Here is a 22,255-nt window from a genome sequence, read left to right as displayed (position 1 = left end):
CATTTTGGAGGTATGTTGTTTAAATGATGCATGCATCCTAAGAGGCTGGAAGCCACCCCAAAGCCACGCTCCAGTCCTAAGGACTGGAGCATGGCTTTGGTGCAGCTTCTGGCCTCTTAAGATGCATGTGTCAACAGCATACCTCCAAAGTGACCCAAAGCAGCTTTATTTTGGCCTGTCTGTTTGGGCCCTACATTACTTATATTAATAAACTAGCTTTATTCCCATTAACTACATATTTTTGTATGTAACTCAGTTATAGCACTCTTTAACCTCCTCCTAGAAACTGATCAGGTAATTAATATACTTGTAACATGTTCTGAAACAGTGGGAATATAGGTCAGAGATGTCCCCGTGTCCCACCACCCCACCCCGCTCCTCCCAGTAATGTATTACTTTTCAAGCTTCAGAGCCTTGGGAGGATTTGCAAGACAGGAGGGAGCAGTGGAATGTGTAGTTCCATCCTTTGGATGCAGCCCGACGTGTCCTTGCTAGGAAGTGAGTCACGTCCAAGCAAACATGTTTTAGGATCCATCCATTAGGGGAAAGTAAACACTTGCTAAAAGTAACAGGAGCCCTGCCTAAGAAAAGTATGAAGCATTGCATCACAGTTGAAGTATTTTTTAATATAACGGTAGAAGATTCTTCTGATTTAAGTTGTCAACTGAGAGTAAATATTCCTGGCCTCACTTTTCCATTTAATGGGTATAATATGTTTCTGTTTCCCTTCCCTTTTTAAAAATAACACAAAGTTCAGAATTGCAGAATTACTTGCTTCTGGAAGAGAAGAATGCAAAGGAAGTGTTCACTTACAGTCCCTTTATGAAACTTGTTTATTTTCAACAAGGGTGCAACCAAATTAAGCTCATTTTTACCAGACTTCCCAATATACATTTATCTTGTGTTATCTCTCAGTGTTTTGGTTTAAATCTCATTTCTCCTTTAGGTATTCAGTTTCTGAATATTTTTTCTTTGCTTCTAGTCCTCATACTTTCACATTGGGAGAAGGCATGAAAATGATTGACATATTAGTTTATTAAAACCTTAAAACAGTGATACTCAAACCTTGTATCCTTGGGAGCCCCCTTTACATCTACATATGTAAATCATATCTTCCCCTCAACATAGTATATGAATATAAATATTTTGTTTATTTAGTGTGCATATTTTCATTTGCACATTACGTATATTCATATTTTAACATTTTATAAGGAAATAACATTGTTCAAATTAGAACAGTTTTATTTAAATAAATTCAGTATTTAACTCAATGCATGTGTAAATTTTACACATTAAAAAGTCTGGGAAGCGAAGGAGGAGGAGGGATTAGGGCCACTAAGTCTCCCCCAACTTGAACAACACTCTTGCCTCCACCGGGAGTCTTGAACTATCATTTGAGAACCACTCCTGTAGAAACTGAAGGCAACATTTTAACACCGAGAATGAATAAAGAAATAAATAATGTATGTTGTGTCGACGGCACAATATTTATAAACATGGAGAGCAAAATTATGAAAGTTTCTTCGAAGATAAATATGCCTCCCCTTGCTCATTTTGATGCATGGTCTGCAAAGACTCTTCTTAGGTTGTTCCTCTCTTTGCACACTGGTCTCCACTACTGCTTTTAATTTCTGTACCTGAACTGGTACTTGTATACTGCTAAAATTATTTAAAATATTATTTAATGCACTCTGTGTGAGGTTCTGAAATTGTAAACCACCCTGAATGTATTTGCTATAGAAAGGTGGGACATTAGGTATAGGAGCAATAAACAGACACTTCTTTTGGCCATTTTATCGTCTCAGTATCCCTTACTTATCCCTTTCTTCTCCTTCCTGCTGAGTTAGCTGAGGGAAAACTACCTTTGCACTTTGAATTTAGTTTGCAGCAACTGAAGTAAGCTGAGGACCAAGCTAGAAAGTAAGACATTTTAAAAGTAGCCCAAAAAGTGGTATCCTCATCTACATGCACACACAATTAGGTAGGCAGGCAGGGAAAGCAAAGTTCCATCGTGCCCTATTGGTATGCATTACCTACTCACCTTTCTAGGTAAGCTGTATCCATAACATGAATTAACACTAACATGCAAATCTGTATTCCTTTTCTGGGAGGAAAAAATGCACAGTGATGCATAATTACTACTATTACTGCTGCTACTACTATTATCCCTTCTTTTTCTCAGTTTGAGACTCAAACTGGTTTACAACAGAATAAAAAAAGGTTAATTCACAAAATACCAAAGTTAAAAGGTGATGAAACTATAAATTGAAACCATTCAAAAACACAACAGCACAACAAAAATAACAAATAGAATATCCAGCACATTGTACAAGGACCATCCCACCTGAACAGTCAGACTTCAAAGGCCTGTTGAAATGGGAAGATCTTCACATTTTTGCAGAAAGAGAGTCAAGAGGGTGTCAGTCCCACAGCTCTGGGCAGAATGTTTTGGATCCTGGGGCAGCCACTGAGAAGGCTCTCTCACATTTTCCCACCAGATGTACCTGTGGTGGTGGGACAGCAAAAAAAGGCCTCCTCAGCAGATCTCAAAACTTGGGCAGGTTTGTAAGGGAGAATATGACCCTTCAAATAACCTGGGCCAGAACTGTGTAGATCAAAACTAGCACTCTGAATTGTGCCCAGAAACAAAGCAGCAGCCAATGGAGCTGTCACAACAAGGACAAGGGAAGTGAGTGCAGAAGCCAAAATTCTGTCAGTGCAATATGCTAAAGGATGCACTTTCCCCCTAGGGTCATTCAGAGGTTGGCAAGGGAAGATGTTCCTTTCAAGGAGTCTGTCTCTCCAGTGTCTTACTTCCTTCATGGTCTTAATATCCTGAAGACACCAGATTGCATCTGATCTTGGAAGCTAAGCAGGATCAGGCCAGGTTAGTACTGTGGTGGCGGGGTGGGGGACTGCCGATAAATATCAGGTGTCATAGGCTATATTATAGAAGAAGGCAATAGCACATAATCTCTGAGTAGTCCTTACTTTAAAAAACTGTATGAAATTCCTTGGGGTTGCCCTAAGTCAACAGGCCAACTTGAAGGGGCGCACACACTCACATACACAATCACTTATGTCTTAGCCACTTGCAGGCTTTCCTCTCCTGTTGCCTTTTACATCAGTTTAGTTACACCCGTGTAGTGAACCAACAGAATTCCAGCCTGCATCAGCAATGTCAATCATTTTGTTTAAAGGTGACTATTTCTTAAAATTGTTTGGAAGGAAGAGTAATCCCTCCATACATATCTCTCCAAAGGAAGATGTCTCGGCACTTCCCAGCCTGGCACCCTCCAGACGTGTTGGACATCAGGTTGGAAAAGGCTGATCAAGCCTTGAACATTTTCCTTCTCTTTAAAAAAGAAGAAATAAAGGCTGCACATATCTCCCCTCCAGTGCATTGCTAATGTTGGAGAGGCGTGATGTAACATCCCTACATTGTTGTTGTGACATCTTGTTTGGGGTGTTGTATTGATGTAGCAATCAGTATGCCTAATATTCAGTGTGTTATTTGTGGGCTAGCCAAATATAAAACTAGAATATACAATTTGAAAATGTGCAAAGCTTTCTTATTAAAGGGAGCTAACTGCAGGGCATTTTTCTGTCTACAGAAGGAGTGGGATGAGTCCAGTCTTTCAGAGCCTAACCCTAGTTTTCCGTTGATGTATTTGTATAACAAGAGTTCATACTGATGTAAAGTCGAAGGCTTTCATGGCCGGCATCCATAGTTTTTTTGTGGGTTTTTCAGGCTATATGGCCATGTTGTAGCAGAGTTTCTTTCTGACGTTTTGCCAGCATCTGTGGCTGGCATCTTCAGAGAGTGCTTTGCCTGGAAAAATTGGGTGTATATATACTGTGTGAGCCTGGGAATGCAGGAGTGATTTGCAAGTGTATTGTTCTGTGCTGATGGCTGGCCTCAGCCTGGGAGGCTAATGCAAATGAGGATTAATGTCTGCTAATTGGTGATCCATTATCTGCTGCGAAAGCCCCTGACTCTGAATGGTTTCTTATTTGCATTTGCTGAGTCCTTATTTTGCTATTCTTCAGGACTGGTAGCCAGGCTCACACAGGCTCACCCAGGCTCACACAGTATATATACACCCAATTTTTCCAGGCAAAACATTCTCTGAAGATGCCAGCCACAGATGCTGGTGAAACATCAGAAAGAAACTCTGCTAGAACATGGCCACATAGCCCGAAAAACCCACAAAAAACTATAGTTCATACTGAGTGTTTTATTTAAGATTGTTACTAATATATGCTAGAGCATCCTGCGCTCACACTCTTCCTTAATAACCATCAGAAGTGCTGTGCAGGATCAGTCTGAGAATCTACTTCACCCAACATCTTTTGCGGGAATTCCATCAACCAGCAGTCAGGCAATGGGTGTGCCATCCAAAAGTGGTCAGTGCTTCATGGCTTACCAGCTGCCCATCCTTCATCTCTATGGCATTTGCAATAACAGATAAATTAAGTTAGAAACTGCAAAAACTGAATGAGGCTGGAAAGCCCCTTGAGTTTATTTTTAGTTAATCGTAGGGAGCTTTCTGTGGCAAGAGTTTATGCAAATAGAGAAATAAAAAAGTATTTTCAAAGTATATACCCATCAATACACCTTGTTGTTTCTCTCCCAGGCATGAAATTGTTTAACTTTTATCTACTTTTTTTTCTGAAGGAAAGGAAGATGAGAATGATACAGAAGACATGTGTTTACCATTTTTTAATTGCAAGTGCAGAAGGACGATCACTTTGCAACTTCCACTATGCAATACTTGCAGCCTCCTCCCAGTCATATCTATATTCTCAGGAGTAAGTGCTCCTGGTTTCAATAGGTCTACTTTGTAAATGACTGTAAATGCTGATCTTACTGCCTTTCAAACCAATCAGTTGTTAGTGCAATATTGTTCAAGGGGAATTATGGGGAGAGAAGGATACCTTCCTTGAGTCAGTGTATGGCAGGGACATCAATAGGGGTGTGTAGGGATGGAGGCCACACCGGGTGACACCTTAAGCAGTGTGTGTGACACCACTGCTCCCCAAACATCTGCCTTTGGGTAGAAACAGGCTGTGGGGTTCACCTGCATCCCTTTAAAATGCTGAATAGATAGTGTGAGAGGGGCAAGGCTCAGTGGGAGGAGAAAGGAGAGGTCCCAGGATTTTTAAACATTTAAATTTTAAATAAAAAATAAATAAATAAATTTTTAAAAATTCTTTTTGCATTTTATTTAAAAACATCACATCTTATTTTCATTTTAATCTTCACTTTAATCACATGAAACTATGTACATGTAAATCCATTTATGGTGTGCATAAGATACTGTAATTTAAAGCTACAATTTTAATTTTGCTAGTTGTTTTATTTTGCAACTATTGCCATTACATTCAGTGATATACAGGAATTATGATTCATGAGTAACATTAATGCAAAAAACATTATTAAAGATTCTATATGGTCTAGCATGGGAGGAGGTCAATTGCAGGACAGGCCTGGGGAATAGGAGTCGGTAGGAGTAAAGAGTAAAAGAGTAAGAGGTTTTTATGAGTAGGAATAAGGAGTATCAAAATATATTTGTTACTCCTTATACCTGTTATTATATTGTACATGCAAATACCATTGTTCATTTTTATCTTTTTATTTATTTATTTTTATTTATTTTTATTGAAGAGTATAATAGGAGTAAGAGTAACATTAAGAAAAAATATCTTACTCCCAGGTAGGACAAGGAGTAACCTCAAAATCACCACTACTCTCCAGCCCTGTTGCAGGATGACACCATGAGTTACTGCAGGAGATGATGCCACTCCTAGTGATGCCACTGCTCTAGGGTAATGGTTTGAGTATTGGACTAGGACTCCAGGAGACCGGGATATGAATCCCCACTTATTCAGAGGAGTATTCCATTCACCTTATGATAAAGTTATCAAAAGGTGGAATTGACCTAAAGGCACATAACAACAGCAACCCCGATGTTCCTATTGGTGCCAACACTAGTACCAAGCCTCTAGAGTCTAGACTGATCTGGCCATGGATAACATTTGAGCCTCCCTGAGCATCTAAAATGCCACATTTCAGGCTGTAGCTGTAGCCATGATTCCAGCTTCTGACATTAGCTCCCAATCAAGTCCCATTTTCCAGCCATAGGTATAAAAGAAACTGGGTTGGCCTGTCCCTCTCCCAGATCTTTATTTGAATACATTTTCCTGTACATCCTTGCCCTGGCTTCTTTGTCATTACATACTGAAACTCACAGCAGAGAACACCCATCTTTCTGTCACATTCAGATCCATCGCTTCACCCTTACTAGCTTGGCCCTATGCACTATGTCACTCCAGCAGTGGTGGCAGCTGCCTCTTGTCCTTATAGCAGCCACATCTGTGTGGCTGAGGGGGTTGTGTACAGGACTAGTGTGTCTGAACAGAGTTCCCATAAGCATCTGCCAGACTCCCAAATGCCCTGGTAGAACCGACTGGCATTGACACCTGCCTTGGGCATGCTGATGGTATCCATTCCTCTAACTGTAGGTTTAACTGGTAGTGGTGAGTGAGTATGGGAAACTACTGTATGTGCCATTTGAAATTTCCTACAGATGGATGGGAGTAACACATCATGAACATATGGTTAATTAAAACCAAATAATTAATCATTTGTTGCCTACTTATTAATCGGCATTTTTAATCTAGCTTGCAACTTGAGTTTTGGATTATGTCTCTGGAGAGCAAGGTTCAGTTCCCCACTGGACCATGACAACCCAGTGGGAAAGTCACACTCTCTCAGTCTCAGAAGATGGCAATGGCAAACCCCCTCTGAAGAAACTTACCAAGAAAACCCTGCAATAGGTTCCCCTTAAGATCGCCATAAGTCAGAAAGAACTATAAGGCACAGAACACATGCGCAGCATTTATAAACTAGAGGCACCAAGCATTGTTAAAAAAGATGCACCAAAATCCGCATCTTCAAAATCCCAAATTGAACAAACCAACCAGCTCTACTGAGGCAGACATTGCCTTCTTCACATGGCAGTCTCATGACAGCTGAGGGGGGACAGTCTAATCTGAACAGGGGCTGATGCTGTTTTTCCCTGCTCCATCTACCTCATACAGACTTGCACTGCTGCAGCTGCAGTTCACTACTGATGAGCCAGTGAAAGAAACAAGGATATTGGAGAAGCCATGTTGGGTGACATTTTACATCATATTATTTTGGAAACATTTTAATTAATTAATCTATTTTGCAGCAATGAGTTAGAACAATGTTACTTTTTTGTCTCTAACCACCAGGACTATAATCACACTATTTTTCGTTATAATGTAACCAGTTTTTGCCTGTTATTAGTTACAGGATGTGTTCTGACTTAGTCTGCTGTCACAATGCAGAATTAATGCAGGTTCAGACCACATTAACTTCTGTGGCTCAATGATATGGAATCCTGGAATTTGTAATTTTGTGAGATATTTAGACTTCTCTGTCTGAGAGCTCTGGTGCCACAACTACAAATCCCAGGATTCCATAAAAATGGAGCTATGACAGTTAAAACTGTGTCAGACTGCATTAAATATACAGTGTGGGAGCAGCCTTAGTCTGAGCAATGATAGGAGGAGGAGAATGGATCTCATGAGTAGCTGCCTTGTGTCAATTCTTTGTGGGACGTGGGGCAGTAATTAGTGATGAGCAGAGAAACCAGAGACAGATAAGAGGGTGAGAAGGGGTGGTGAAGGAAGCTGCACATTGAAAACATAAGCTGTACTAGAGAATCAAGTTATTTTTTTCTGGATTCTTTAAAAAAAACCTAGCCTGCCTTTTCTGTCTTCCTCCATTCCGCCCCACTGAAAGACACTGCTGCCACTGCTAGAAATTCAATGGGTATGGTGGTGTATCAACCTGGCTGCAGGGACGTAGCCAAGATTTTAGGAAGGGGGGGGGCAGACTAAGTGCCACCATTATAATGGGGCTTGGGTGCGGCAGCACAGCAGCACGCACCATTCATTTTTCTAATGGATGGGGGGGGGGTCCGGACCCCAAGAACCCCCCCCCCTGGCTACGTCCCTGCTGGCTGCTCCAAATAGTGGCAAGGGTGCACACTAGGACTGGCTGAGTTAGTGTGAGCTATGTTAAATTTTTTTTAAAAAAAATAGCTCAGATAGCAGATTTAGAACAATTGTTTGGGGAAGAGAGAGATGGGAAAGGAAGAGGCGTTGAGTGATGACTGCTTCTCTGCAACTGCCAAAAGGCATCTATGTGCAATGTAGCTGCACAGTCTGCTATACTGTGCCTGTAGTTTGGTAGGGCATTCAAGCCAGGTAGTCAATTCAGAATTATGATGGTCACAGAAGCAGGCAACCAGAGAACATTTTCCTGAATTTTTCTTTGGCACAATTGTAATGATAACATGTTAGCAGTGAGTAATCAAGAATCTAGACTGCAGTTGTAAAATGAAATGAGCAGCTGTTTTGATCCAACTAATTTAATTACTTTCTTTAAAATGTGGCATTCCAAGTCATAGATATACATCTATCTATCTATCTATCTATCAATTAATTTTTAATTACACCGTACATTATGCAAATTGTACAATTCACATTTCAGAATATGCTTCTCCCCTCTCCCCCGTCCCAAAAACAGCATTTGAGGGAAATACATTCCAATCAAGTTAACCATTATTGGAGACGTGGAAAATATCATTAATTATATTGTTTACTTCTTCTTACCCCATTTTACTTTCCACTTTCTTAATCACAATTTCCCATTTATCTTTCCATGATTCTTTATTGTTTTCCCCAATACACACACACACGCGCACACACACACACAACCTATATATGAACATATATTTATTTGTGTGTTAAATCCAAAACATTAATTTCTCTTAGTTCAATTGTTTTAAAAGTTGTATTGTTAAGTGTTCTATAAAAAAATGTATTCAGACCAGCCTTGGGTCCCACTCTAGGATCTAACCTGCACTGCACAAATAATGCAGTTTGACACTGCTTTAACTGCCATGACTCAGTGCTATGGAATTCTGGGACTTCTAGTTAATTGTGGCACCAGAGCTCCCTGACAAAGAAGGCTAAATAGTTCACAAAACTACAGTTCCCAGGATTCCATAGCATTGGGCCATGGTAGCTATAGCAGTGTCAAACTGCATTATTTCTGCAGTGCAGATTAGATCTGTGAGAAAGGCAGCATACAAATGAAATACAGTAAATAAGTTTTCCCCTTTGTACAACAGCCTCTTCATAAAATTGCAGAGGCCAATACAAATATGTTCCATACTACCCTAAGTACAGTGGGAGGAGGGGAAAGATATATTAGCTTTGCCCTGCATGCCTGGCGAAGGATCCTCATGTAATCATGTACTGTAATCAGAAATATAAATCTGTCGCATCAGTCATTTGAAAAATAGGGTGTGAATCTTAGAGAGGAGGGTGGAGTGATGAGATCCTTCTGTCAAGGTAAAGAGTTTTCATTTCCCACCTTCAGTTCAAATCAGAACAGAATGGAGAATGAAAGCAGAAAGATCTTTCTTTCTTTCTTTCTTTCTTTCTTTCTTTCTTTCTTTCTTTCAAAAAGGACCTAAGAATGAAATGAATTTAAATTGGTGTTTATGTTACATTATTACACTAAAAGCCTTACCAGAATTAAAATGATACCCCCTCCCCCTTAATTTTACTCCCCTGGTATGTCTTTTGAGCTTTCTAGAGAGGGAAACAGATAACTGGATTAAAAATAATAATCTTATCCATCATACCAAAATTCTTTCTCATGCTTTCCTTTCATCTCTCTCCTCCAAATTTATAATCTCATCTCCTTACCATCCTCCTGTCTTTTACTTACTGATCACTTTGTGAATCCATGAAAAACTGTTAGAGTTAAGAAATTAAAAATTCAGTTTCCTGAGACATGAGGAGCAGCTGTGTTTTTTATGGTATTGTGTTGTTATGTGCCTTCAAGTCATATTTGCCGTATGATGATCATAAGGTGAACCTTATCACAAGGTTTTTTTGGTAACATTTGTTTAGAGGGACTTTGCCCTTGTCTTCCATTCTGAAGCTGAGAGTGTGTGACTTGCCCATGGTCACCCAGTGGGTTATCATGGATGAGAGAAGATTCAAACCCTGGTCTCCAGAGTCATAGTCCAATGCTTAAACCACTACAGCATGTTGTCTCTCAGTATAGAACATACCCTGATGGAAAGAAGAACACTACCCTTCAAATATGCCTTTAACACTTGCTGATTTAAAATCTGTGTACATTGGAATTAACTCAGTGATCATACTCTAAAGATGAACAAAATAAATAAATAAAACATACTATAACTAGTTGTATTTATTTAAAAAATCTGATGGTGAGATTAATAATTAGAGCTACATGAACAAATCATTTCTTAAATGGATCTAGTGTAATCCCCATTTTGATCGAGTGAGCTATACTGTAATTTGCAGTTGTTACTGCACTTAAATCCTCCAAAGTTGCTTTGTGGGAGAAAATTTTTTTAGGGAGGGAAAATATTTGTTAATTAAGTTATTTACACCAACATTCTCAAGGAGCTCAAGGAGGCATACATTGCTCTCTCTAGTTCCCACTTTATCTTTAAATCTCTATGAAGCCATTCAAGCTGACAAATGTTGAGGGGAAAGTAATTTGTCCATTGAGCAAATCCTAGTGCAAAGCTTTCTAATTTTACATATCTTCCAAATGCAAATCTGCCAAGGCACTGATGATCAAAAAGACTCAAATAATTCAACAGCCTGTCCTCAGATTGTTCATAATATAAATGAAGCTTCTTGATTTTTAATTGGATGAGGTGGTATAATGCTTGATGCTAGGAAATGATGTAAAGTACACCATAGTCTACTTTAACCAAGCTGTGATCCTGAAAAGAAGTTGTTATTTCTTGGATTGCATCTTATGAACAATTACATGTAGATCCTGATTTTCTGGTATGTATCATTCAGTTCACGATGACGCTACAAATTCTCATGGTATTTCCAATTAACTGAGTAATCAATAGAACTATGCTTGGAGAATAACAAATCTGTTGTAAGATTTGGCACTTCTTTTTCAGTCTATAGACATTTCTACTGCAGTGGACAAATGACCTGGTCCTATTAGTCATGCGGCTTTGACATGATCTACTGTTACACATACATTTATCTTCAGTCTTCTTAATGCTTAGTCTCAGCTAGGTCTTTTTGATTCTCTGTGGCTTTGACTTTGATAGTACAAGTAACTGAAGCAATCACCAGTAACTTGCCTTTCAAAGCTTGCCTTTCAGCCTTAATTTTTATATAAAGATCTTATCATGCAGTACACTATTGAGTGAGGAGTAAGCAACTAACATCATATCCCTTATGAAGACACACCCAACTAAAGGTGGTGGCAGGTTTGGGTGTGCAACGCCAGTACCCTGGTGAGAACAAACTGTGATACCCAAAAAAGGATCTGAACCTGAATGTAAAGTTTAAAAGGGGGAAATTTAATTTAAAGGACAAAAATAAAAGGTCTTCTCCTCCCCAGCTCTAAACAAAAGATACTTTACAGTTTCAGCTTTCTTCCAGACGACATCTTTCTGGGTCCGATGTAGTTTGCTCTCCTCACTCAATAGAGCTGGTGCAGGGTCTTTCAGCTCCTGAATTTCTCTATTTTCTTGCTGATGGTAACTAATTCGGCTGAGTTGGTAACTAATATGGCTGAGGTGTAAGAAATGCCCTTTCCGGCTGTCTGGGCCTGTTTGCCACCAAAAGACAGCTCTCTGCTTGCTCTCAGCAAAAACTGCTCCCCAACTAAAAACCTCTAGCTACAGCAGAGCATGTTGGGAAAGGGCAAACCAAACCTGGAAATAATGCAGGGGAAACCTACAGCTCCTCCCACAAACTAATACAATGAACTTTTCTACACTAAAATAATCTAAGGCCTGAACCAATGTGAAAGAAAATGTAGGGGAAAGTTAATCAGTCCTGGCAGGACATCACATCCCTCTTTCTGAGGATGATGGCAACTGAACACACATATGTATAGACAAATACAAATAAACATATTAAATAACAGTATCATTCCTAGTGTCTCTAGTGCATACACAGCAAGTAGTATGATAAGCAAGAAAATGTTGGATCTCCTCCAACACACCTTGATTTTGCATGACATTCATCAAGCAGAAAGACAGGAAACATGAACCATGTACATGAGTCCTGCAGCTTTCAGTCACAACAATGTTGAAGAGTGTTTGTACAAGGTAACCACGTGCAGACTCACTGTCTCCAGTGTATTATCAGGATAGGGATTCTGGTTCATGTTTTTTCCTCATTTGTTTGGGTCTTTGCTTTCACTGAAGGACCTCCAATACGTTCAAGATGCTTAAAGGGTCTTCTAAAGTCCATTCAGTCTTGCTATTTTTCATTCCCCTGTGGCAAAGGGTATTCCTCAGAAAGACTTTTACTTTAAAAAGGGAAGAATATTGTACACTCCTGCTATAAATGTGTGAGCTTTTTGGAAAAAGAAAAAGACAATCACCTGTGGAACAATGTCAGCAGCAGGATTTCTTTGTGGGGAGAGGGATGGGCAAGGGAAACTCTCTGTGCAGCAGTGGCAGGAGGTTTAGTTAGGAAGAGAAGAGGGGGTGGGTGACTTCCCCCAGGAGATATGGCAACTGTTGCTCCAGTTAAGTTGGAAGACCTTGGCAGGATAATACCAATGATATATTCAGGTCACTTATTCCAAGTATCAAGTCAGCTCTCAAGTCTCTATCTTGAATTTTCAAGTCAAATCTCAAATCTGGGAGCCAACTTTTAATAGAAAAAAAAAGTTGCTCCCTGAATTTTTATTTTTGCTTACCATACAGAATGATACTGTATAAGACTAAGCAGCAATTGTTAAAACAGAACAATTATTGAGATTTACTAATCCATAACGGGTCAGTATACATAATAGCTATTTACTCATGATTGTGACACTATTCACACAATTGTAACTCCACCAAACACACACCAAACTTTACCAGGCATCAGCTGCACAGAGGGAAAAATCAATTCTGCCAGCAATCAGAACACATGTGAATAATGTTTCCATCAGGTTTATTATTATTATTATTATTATTATTATTAACCTTTATTTATAAAGCGCTGTAAATTTACACAGCGCTGCACATACAATCTTTTTAATTGGACAGTTCCCTGCCCTCAGGCTTACAATCTTTGCGGACGTTCTGGCCGAGAGGGCATATTACTTAACTATTCTAACTATTCTATTAGTTAAGTGTACTTAACTAAGTAGCTGATACAGAAGACTGGCCAACATTTTTTATCATGTTCTAAAAATACTAACCTAAGGTTTTCAGATCTCAGGGCCTGGCTGATCTTTTCTTCACCTCAGGACAAGAGGAGAAATCTTAGGGTAAGAACACTATTCTGAATAGAAAATACCTCCCCCCCCCCAACCTGGTTCAGAACCGTGCCATAGTGTCTTCAGGGAATCTGCCTGGCCATCTCTTAGCATCCTTCCACATCTCAAAATTTCTCAAACCATGGCTGGCACAAGGCCTAGGCTGGATGGAATGGTCATCAAGGTGAGCCACTGAGCTGCCTGAGTAATTGCTGCCTCTGACATTAATGAACATCGGATAATTATTTTGTGACTTTTCCACTTATTTAAAAATTATCCAGTTCTATTCCTACCTTCCTTGCCCCAACATAAATGGCACAGTACAGTTTCCTGTATGAGGCATATGTGGCTTGTTAGCAAAACATGTGGTCCAAATGTCTTCTTCAGTTCTGCTTAGAATTCCTTTCTCTTCTAATTCTTTATTTCACTTCTCTTTCTTTTTTGTCTTTTTTTCTCTTTTCCCATATCCTCCTCACAGTACTTGGATCAATCTGTTTTCATCTTTCTAGCCTAAATTCTATTGTTAGTTCCAAGGAGAGTAGACCCACTGACTCCCTTAGATTTGCCTACATGTTAATTAACCATTCAATAGGTGCTTCAGTGCATCCACACTCAGAATCCAAGAGGATTCTGGCTCTTCTCTTTTATTCCCTATTAACTGTTCCTCCCTGCACCTTCTGCCTCCACTCAGCTTCTCCCTCATTTCTTGGTCCTTGTTTTTCTTATCCCCTCTGTCCTTCACCACACAATTCCTAGCTAATCCTATTCTCATTCCATTCTCTCATCTTCTTTTTCATTTTCATCTCCTCCACCCCTTTTTCTCCATTTTTAAAATTGGCTTTCTTGACATAAAAAGAAAAAGTACACAAGGTTCCAGCAAATATTCCAATAAACATCCATCCATAGATCTCCTAATTATATTATTTATAATGTAGTGAATAATGTATAATATGTCACATTCCAAATAAGCACTCATCATTCATACCACAGAAATTAAATAACTTCCTAGTTCCACCTAGTTGTGTAATTTATTTTTCTTTTGTACTGTCTATATTTCTTAGTTCTATTTCTGAGTTACTAACCCTATTTTCTATTATCATCTCTATCCACCACTCCTAACTGAATGTCTTCCTCTCCTCCTTTTCTCTCCACACAGCTCCGACTTGCATTCTTCCTAGTTACTTTTCCTTAGTCCCATGTCTTACATCCATCTTCTCTGCCTCATATTATGATGGCTACACTTGCCTTCTCCCTTTTCCCCCATGCCTCTCTGTCTCTCTTCCTTTCTCCTTCTGCTCCAATTTTTTTAGTTTCATTCATAATCTTCCTGCATAGCTCCCTCTCTTTCTCTCTGGCCCTTATCACACATGGGGGGAGTTTGCAGCTCAGATCCGCAGTCACTCCTGTTCTAGCAATGTGAAACGTCATGTTTTTTTCACACACACCAGATCCGGAGTCACTCCTGTCTAGCAATGTGAATTAAGGTTAAAACGTGATGCTTTACCACACCTGGTTGCCTTTCTGTTACCCTTCCGAATTGAGGGGGAAGTGAAGTCAGTTCTATTTCAAGCAAGTCACATGATGTGGATTCAAGCAAAGGAGAGTGAGTGCACATGCTCTGTGGGGCTCTGGACGCTGTCCTCCTTCCCTGCCCCCTCCTTAGCTGTCATTTTTCATCGAGGTGAAGGACCCAGGGGGTGATGGGATTGGCAGCAGGTTGAAGGAGGGGAGCAGATCAGGGTCTAGGAGGACATAGGGGATGATGGGATTGGGGACAGGGTGAAGGAGGGGAGCAGATCGGGGTCTAGGAGGATGCAGAGGATGACGGGATCGGGGGCAGGGTGAAGGAGGGGAGCAGATCGGGGCCTAGGAGGACGCAGAGGATGACGGGATTGGCGGCAGGGTGAAGGAGGGGAGAAGATTGGGGTCTAGGAGGATGCAGGGGATGATGGGATCGGTGGCAGGGTGGAGGGAAGCAGATTGGGGTCTAGGAGGACGCAGGGGATGGTGGGATCGGCGGCAGGGTGAAGGAGGGGAGCAGATCGGGGTCTAGGAAGATGCAGGAGATGATGGGATAGGCAGCAGATTAGCAGAAAGGAGGAGATGGCATGACAGAGCAGGATGCAGAGGGCCAAGGGGGTTGACATCGGAGTGGTTTTCTCCACCAGACCAATTCAAAGTGCAATCGAAGTGAGCCTGAAAGCGAATTCTGTGAAGTCACTTTTTTTTGGTTTTACCAAAATGAGGGGTCACTTTGGAATCACTGCGGAAGCACTTCGCAAGGAGCTCCCATAGAAAGGAATGAAAGCATTGTTGGAAGTGCAGTCACATTGGAACTGAGCCAGAAAATCTTCAAAAAGCTCTGTGTGATATACTCCTCTGTTTCATGTCTAATTACATCACCAGACCACCATCCCAACAACAGCAATGGAGCATCCCTACATCTCAGGTTTTGGCTTTGAAATCTCAGTACCTGGGATGCTCTTGACCTTGTCCCTGGTAGAAAATGGGTGGGCAGGACACCTTGTTGGGTCATGTGTGTGCAGAGGAGTAATAGCCCTGCTGTTTACAACTTAGAAAAATCAGTTTGGAGAGACACAGCAAATTAGGAGCTATTGCTTTTTCCCTAATTTCACAAATGTCCTGAAATGATAGAGCAATACCGCATGGAGAAGGTTAATATCATGGTAGATCTGATTGTTAAACAGGGCAACCCACCCAGGACAAGGACAGTTTTTCAGGTAACAGCAATGTAGGCCTGCAAATGGCTGATTACCTCCTCATAGGTAGTTTTGTTATATTATTAGTGCGTGGCGAGTGAGCCCCACATTTGGAATTTCTGCACCAGGTACTTAAAGCTGTTAGCCTTGCTGGCTTTAGACATTCAAAACAAAATGAAACAAAAACTAATATTGGGATGAGGATGGTTAGCAGAGAGCAGAAGTACACCACCACAGTGGCTGTTTAGTTCCTCAGTTTTAAACAAAGCAAAATGTACTGCATTCACTTTCTGTTGAAGCCAAATCACAAACTGTTCATTGAAGAATAAGCTAACAGAACTGAAGAGAAGAACTCAATGAAAATACACAAAGGTGGAGTCTTTCAGCTCAAGCAAATTAGTAATAAATTAAAATTTAATCCTGACTTTATGGGCTACAGTAAGGGTTAGAGCAGTAGGCATGGAGGAACATGGCACTAACTGTGTTACAGAAGTAGGCACACAAGAACACTATTAGTAACAGGAGAAATCAACATTTGATGTGATATGCAGAGGAATTGTGTGTATTACTCATTAGGCATGCCACAGGTACTAGCCAGTAGTTACTACTCAGAACTAGTGCTGCTGCTACCACCCCCCCAGTTCAAATGATGGGCAACTGGCGATCATATGACAACCCATCAGATATGCTTATGTCAACTGAGCAAGCCCAATGCCTTTTGATGCTTGTCCCAAAGGAGAAGATGCTATTCCCTCCCTCTTCCATATAGAGAAGTTAACTAGATGCAACCAGCGATGGGACAGCACACACTCTAACTGTCCTGACTGGGTAGAGATGGTCCAAGTTAATCCCCTGTCACTCCACTTTTTCAGCTGCTTCTAAAATGTCCTAGTTTCTTTCTTCCACTTTCTTCTTCAGTTACCTCAACTGCTGCAAACTGAGTTAAGGGTGAAAGTAATCTGCCTTTAGTTAACTCAAGCAGAAGAGCCCTAGTCCCTCCAGTCCCTCTGCCTTGGTCCAGGCCTCAAAGGGAGAGAAGAACTGCTAGACCTGATCTCCTTCCCCACCACCATTCCCTTCTCCTTTGTGTCGTGTCTTTTTAGATTTTGTAAGCCTGAGGGCAGGGAACCGTCTTATTAAAAAGATTGTATATACAGCACTGTGTAAATTTACAGCACTATATAAATAAAGCTTAATAATAATAATAATAATAATAATAACAACTCTACAAAGGGGAGAGGAGGGGCAGAGTCCTGTGTTTCCCAGTAAGATTTGATAAAAGCAAATTGCCCCAGCCTCTCCATGTTTGTGTATTCTTCCTCATTAATATTTTTGTAATTTTGATCACATTAACAACAATACTTTGATCATATCATGCCTGATTTCACTATTTGTAGTTAACAATAGTATATCCAGCTGTGTCTCCTCTCAGAAGAGTTTTAAATAGTTCCAAATGCTTCAGTTCAAATATGCAAATTGTCAGAAACCTAATACTTGCACTGTACATTGTTTTAACTGTTTTAATTTGTTAGATACTATAACATGTTTTTCAACTGTAAATTATTTTTAAATGCATCCTAGAATCATAGAATCATAGAGTTGGAAGAGACCGCAAGGGCCATCCAGTCCAACCCTCTGCCATGCAGGAAATCACAATCAAAGCATCCCCGACAAATGGCCATCCAGCCTCTGTTTAAAGACCTCTAAGGAAGGAGAATCCATTACACTCCGAGGGAGTTTGTTCCACTGTCGAACAGCCCTTATTGACAGGAAGTTCCTCCTAATGTTGAGGTGAATCTCTTTTCTTGTGTTTTGTATTGGTCTAAATTGATTTTATTATACACTGCCCCGAGATCTTTGGATATAAGGTGAGACAGATATGTTTTTATTTATTAATGAAATGATAGCTCACAAGATTCCTGCACTAAATGCCAGGAAAGACTAAACTGAACAGTGTAATGAACATAAAGGTTAGATGTGATTAGTTCCCATGCTACTGGCCTCCAGTTGACTCTGATCAAGAGAAATACCAAAACATATCAAATATATTGTGATCCCATTATGGTTGTGCTCTCATAGCCATGTCTACTCAAAAGTAAGTCCCATTCAACCCATTGGGTCTTATTCCCTTATAAGGGCACACAGGATTCCAGTTTAAGAGTGAAATTTAATGGGTTAAGTTGGGCAAAGGACAGGGTGATGAGACACTATCCTTTTCCAGGACATGTCCTACATTTCAACTATCTGTCAAAAAAAATTCCAAAATGTCCTCCATTTTTTAAAACTATTTTTTATTAATTTTTAACATAATTTTAAAAAAGAAAACATCCATTTAAAATTACATACATATACACACATAAACAATACACATACTCCTAAACAATACACATATCACCTCTAAACCTATCTTCTATAATATCAAGTATCACTATGTAATCTTCTATCTTCTTACATCTAGCCTCCTATACTAGAAGAACTCCATGTTAGAATTACATTTCCTTTTTTTACCAAATTGTTCTTATCATATATACAAATCAATCTAATTCTACCTAACACAAAGGATTAACACATATTATCTGTCTGTCTGTCTGTCTGTCTATCTATCTATCTATCTATCTATCTATCTATCTATCTATCTATCTACCCATTTACCCACATATCATATTCATTTGGTAATCCTGCATGCCCATTTTTATCAATATACCCTATTGATCACTTAGTATGTATTTCATTATCTGTTCCCACTCCTTTACATATTTCCCCAATAGTTTCATTCCTTATGAAACTTGTCAATTTATTTAATTCTGCCATATCTTTAATAACCATTCTTCTAATATTGGTATTTCGTGTTCTTTCCATTTTTGAGCTACCAGTAACCTAGCTGATGCTGCCATATAGTAAATCAATCTTACACCCCCCCCCCCCCCCCCCAGTTGTTCATTGATCATTCCTTTTAAGTACACCTCTGGTTTCATTTGAAATTTTAGGCTCAACATTTTCTTAATTAATGGATGTACAGTACTGTATATGGTTCGAGAATTGCTTAATTTTGGCACATGCACACCATTGGTGATAAAATGTTCCTATTTCCTTTTTACACTTCCAACATTTATTATTAACTTGTTTATAGATCTTTGATAATCTTTGTGGGGTAAGATACCACTTATACTGCATCTTATATATATATTCTTTAATATTTTGTGATAGTGAGATTTTCATTGTTTTTCTCCACACTTTTCCCCATTTATTCCAAAATGCCCTCCATTTTGAACATGACTGAGAAACCCATTGATAGATAGATAATTTTTATTTGTCTGTGGGGCAATGTCCATCACAAAACAAGTCCATTGAATAACACCACATTTGCTGTTCCCCTTTGAAAAATGCATCTACTTGGCAGCCTGTTCTCACTGCCAGGGGGATAGGAAGGATCCTTCAAAGTTCTTTTCTTCTAGGAGCAGCAGCAGACAAGGCTCCCACCCAGAGCTCAGGGCACATTTGTTTCTCAGAGGAGAAAATAACAGTGAACGTGTTAAGCAATGGACTGCTTGAGGACACAATGCAAATGTTGAAAGGGCTTTTCCCCCTTAATTTCATCATAATGGGAAAATGAAAGGAATGATTGAAATGTAAATTCAGTCAAGGATTTGTTGCTAGTAAAGGCCAATTTTAAGCATTTATCTTGCTCAGAGTTTCCTTTGGTTGAAGGAGGTGTGATTGGCATACCTCAGCCCCTCTTTCCCCCCATCCCTTTTTCATTCTTTTATACGCAGATCTCTGAGGACAGCTGGCAGAAGGATCAGAAGGCAGAGAGGCAATTCTGCCAGTCAGAGGCTTGTCCCTCATTTTTATATATTCTTACAACCAGCACATCTTTAAGTTAAGATTGCACTGTTTATGTAATAGCAGCTTGAATGCACTTTAGAGTGGATTCAGACTGGCAGAGTTTGAGATGATCAAACCTTGTCCTACTCAAGGAACATTCTCAAGAGCATTGCTGAATTATGTGGGAAAGCAAAAGAAAATGTATGTAGATCATCAACCAGAGACTTCCCAGAACCAATGCACATTGCCACTTTTTACCATTTAACTGTGCCCCACTCACTAGGACTTCAAACCAGTTTGACATCTACATACTTGGTGATGCACAGCCAAATAATGCAAAGCTCCTACTTTTCCTTCTCGGGCTCACAGCCTATAGTTCTATTCACATGATCAAACTCACCCCTGGAGAATGTTTCACTCTTCTTTAAGTGAAAATTAATCTTTCAAAATATATAAAGGAATCATGTAGCACCTCTACAACTAATTAAGAAAAATAAATCTATAGCATAACCTATTGTGGACCCTAGTCCACTTCACCAGATGTATTGGATAATTTTTAAGTTTAATTTTTAGAAGAAAATTAATCTTTTGGTGTTTTTGGCAGCACCACTGGATCAGGAGAGATTCTGTAAACCAGAGGTGGAGAATGTGTTGCATCCTCTACCTTGTTGGAGTGCAATTCCCATCAGCCCTAGCTAGTTGGCATAGCAGTCCAACATTTGGAGGGTCACACAAACCCCACCCCTCCTCTAAAGGGAAGATCAGTACTGTTAAAGATGACAGCCTAAGCAAAGTACAAGTTTAGTAAATATAGCCACATCTACAACTCTAGCTGCTGATTACATACATCCAGCACCCATCTGCTACAGTAGCCATTTATCCATAAAGATTTGGGATCAATATGAAAAATCATATTTACTGGATTAGGGTTGTAAATAGGATAATATTGTCCTGATAATATGAGCAGAGTAGCAAAAGTGTCTCTGCGTTGTGTGCCTTGAAAACATTTCCAACTTATGGCGACCCTAAGATGGGGTTTTCTTGGCAAGATTTGCTCAGAGGATGTTTGCCATTGCCTTCCCCTGATGCTGAGACAGTGTGATTTGCCCAAGGTCACCCAATGGTTTCCTTTATGATTCTATGGTCCAGCTGGGAATCAAACCCTAGTCTCCAGAGTTTCAGTCCAGTGCCCAACTACTATGCCATACTGGCTCCATAGCAATACAATGCAGTGATGAAGTACTTAAAGCGACAAAAGGTGATTCTAGGAGAGGTATGTTGATGTGGGAAAGTTCAGTTCTGGTAATTATATTGTTAATGAAGTATTATGATGCATACTCTTCAACTATCTCAGTTTGGCAGGGACATTCCTGATTAATCCTCTGCTGTCCCACTTCTTCAGATGCCAGTTTCTCTCTTCATTCCATGCCTACTTCAATAGTCCCAAACTTATATGAAAGTAGTTTGCATTCAACTAAGAAGAGGGTATAGAAGAGGGAGCTGAATCTTGCCATTCTCTGGTGGCTCAAAGTGAACTGCTGCAGCTATTTCTTCTTTCCGTGTTCATCCACATTAAAACATTTGCAATCTTGCCTGTACTCTGATGTTCCTCGGCTACATGTATCCAGGTTTTCAGTTGTGAAATTCGGGGAGGGTCTGATGATGTAGTCACATATTTTAAAAAGAAGAGCTGAGAGCTCAGTTCATGTTTTCACAGTCAAATAGGAAGTGGAACTAAACATGCCAGCAAGCTTAGCTAGAAAGGAATCCTCCAGGCCCACAAGATAGCAATCAGTGGTTGTCAGTCACCTTTGTTGACCTTTCCCACATGGCTATTGAAACACAAACTGACAAACTGACCGGGTGTGGCTCTCTCACATATGTGAATTTTGGTGGCTGCCTTAGAAATAACAATTAGAAATGGCACGTGCAAAAACAAGCAAACTTCAGAGGAGATTTTCTTGCTTTTCTTGCAAGATACACTTTCCTCCTGCTTGAAAAGACAAATGGGTAGGGCTATAATGTACCTGTCTACTCAGAAGTAAGTCCCACTAGAACCAAATACCAGATACATTTGTATTCTGCTGTTGTATATGCTTTCAAGTTAATTTGGACTTATGGCAACCCTTTGATAGGGTTTTCATGGCAAGATTTATTCAGAGAAAGTTTGCTATTGTCTTCCTCTGAGGCTGAGAGAGTGTGGTCTGCCCAAGGTCTTGGGTGAGTGGGTATTTAAATGCTGGTCTCTTAGAGTTCTAGACCAAGAGTCAAACCATTACCCTGCACTGGCATTATTGTACTGCTGGTCCTTTGTAAGACCTGGTCATATTTC

The sequence above is a fragment of the Sceloporus undulatus genome, chromosome 4, assembly GCF_019175285.1.
Source record: "Sceloporus undulatus isolate JIND9_A2432 ecotype Alabama chromosome 4, SceUnd_v1.1, whole genome shotgun sequence".
NCBI classification, from domain to species: domain Eukaryota; kingdom Metazoa; phylum Chordata; class Lepidosauria; order Squamata; family Phrynosomatidae; genus Sceloporus; species Sceloporus undulatus.
This window is presented reverse-complemented; position numbering follows the sequence as displayed.